A 2,425-nucleotide genomic window follows, 5' to 3' on the forward strand; every position below is an offset into this window, starting at 1 on the left:
ATAAACAACAAACCAAGCAACTAGAAAGATTTTAATCTACACTAAGTCAATATAAAATTGTATTTTGTATTCACGGTTATTAGGTTTAAACAAAATGCATGTTTTAAAATAACTAACAATATTTAAATATTTATAATTAATATAATATGAATAACAACATTATTTTAAGTTGTGTTGTTTTTATTAAATTAGTTTTATTTGTTAATGTTATTTTCATGCAAATTGTCCTATGTTTTTGCATTTGTCAAGATTTCAACCTTTTAACCAAATGATTGCAGGAGACAATCAAACAAATGTTTTTGATTTAATTTATGAGAACTATACATTTATCAGAATTCCTGATACTCACTCTGGCATTTTATATTGATTGTTATTAGATTTAAACAAAATGTAATTCTGTAAATAATTGATCATATTTAAATATTTATAATAAATGTATGTATTTAAATATTGATAAAAATATTTACATATTTATAAAGTTAATGCAATACTATTAAAAATTTTATTTTCTTAAAGATTTATTATTTTTTATTTATTAATATTATTTTCATGTACATTTTCCTTGCATTCATCACGCTAAATGGTCAAACAAACATTTTTTATTTAATTTATGTGAAATACAAGTTATTAAAAGTCTTGATACCCATACTGACATTTTATATTAATTGGTTTTAAATTAAACATTTTTTTAAATAAATAATAAATAATATTTAAACATTTTTTAAATAATTAATAATTTTATTGAAGTTATTACATTTGTTTTCATTATTTCATTTCAACAACATTTTCTGAAAGTTCAACGCCTCCTCTTGTTGAAAAAGAAAATAAAGTGGCATTTTAAAGGTTCAAGCTCTCTATTGGTGGAAAGTGCCTGCAGTGCTTGTGTATCGATTCATCCCAGCATTGACTTTATTTAGCTTACGAGGACAAACTACAGGCCGCCGCGTGCCTGGGGCTCAATTTAGACAGCCTTTAATTAGGAGGTGACAGAACATGGGTGGTGCTCTGATAATGGAGTGGGCATCTGTGTGACGTGCTGCAGTTGAGCGGTGAGCTGGACATCGCTGAAGGACACAAACAGATAAATGGCACGTATACAGCCATTGTTCACTGGTCACACTGTAATAAACCGGCTGGATGCCCATGAGAGAGTGAATCTATTCCTCTGCCACCAGACATACACTCCTGAACGCATGATAGCACGCTAAAAGAGCTAAAGCTACGCCAAAAGGAATTACGCTATCGGGCCACATTTGAAGGCAGTATCACTTGCATATTTGGCAGTAAACCTCAGAATGCACTGCAACGTACCCCCTGAAAAAAAAATACTTCCAAGATGGTAGATATAGCCAAAAAAGTTGATTATAAACATAATGAATACTAAAAAGTACCCAAAAAAGCTAGTAATTAAATCAATAAAAATTGACATTTTGTATTTTCTGTATTAATGATTAAATGTATTTTTTTTTTAATAATATAGAAACATGCATCAATATTAAACAATTTAATGTTTAATTATTAGTCTTATTGTGTGTGAGTGAGTGAGTGAGTGTGTGTGTGTGTGTGTGAGAGCGAGAGAGAGATTTTTAATCATATACACATGGTACAGACTAAATCCAAGGTATTTATTATATTTATCTATTTAAGATATAAACAAACAAGTATAGACACTTAAAATATATATTACAAAAACTTTGACAATTTTTTTTGCATATACAGAGTACAGATGTAAACAAAATGTAATTTATTATATTTATATTTATTTACTTATAAAAGATAAATAAGACAAATTATTGAACCCTAATATAAAAAACTGTAAATACATAAATATTTTTAAAACTTTAAATTATTGGGGACAAAAATTATTGACAGATTTTATTATTTGCACATAATACTAAATATGTATTATATTTATTTACTCATCTATTTATTAAAGATTCAAACATAAAAAAACATCTAAACATACATAAACGCTTAAAATATAAAAAGTTAAATACTAAAAATACATATACTTTTTTATTTGAAAAAACTTAACTGACAGAATTGATCATATATACATGGTACAAACTAAATCCAAAGCAATTATTGTATATTTATTTATGCTTATTTATTTATTAAAGACAAGAACAATTAAACACTTAATATATGTATAAGAAATGTAAACACAAAAATATTTTTAAAAATTATTAAATAAAAATTATTTGAAAAAATGTAAAATGATTTGTTTCTGATTTATTATGTGACAAAAAAAATTGTTAGATGTAGCCGAGATTAACAACAAAAAAATCTAATAATAAAAAAATAAAGATTAATTAAATTTATATATATATATATATATATATATATATATATAGTGGGTACGGAAAGTATTCAGACCCCCTTAAATTTTTCACTCTTTGTTATATTGCAGCCATTTGCTAAAATC

General features: G+C 25.4%; 1 protein-coding gene across 30 annotated transcripts in view; it reads right to left on the reverse strand.

The window, feature by feature from the left end:
* The window catches only part of LOC107679075 (receptor-type tyrosine-protein phosphatase S-like), a 249,286-nt gene that overhangs the window by 176,260 nt on the left and 70,601 nt on the right, over nucleotides 1-2,425 (reverse strand). The gene's annotated exons all lie outside the window — the stretch shown is intronic.

Source organism: Sinocyclocheilus anshuiensis, unplaced genomic scaffold (assembly GCF_001515605.1).
Source record: "Sinocyclocheilus anshuiensis isolate Anshui unplaced genomic scaffold, SAMN03320099.WGS_v1.1 scaffold1580, whole genome shotgun sequence".
NCBI classification, from domain to species: domain Eukaryota; kingdom Metazoa; phylum Chordata; class Actinopteri; order Cypriniformes; family Cyprinidae; genus Sinocyclocheilus; species Sinocyclocheilus anshuiensis.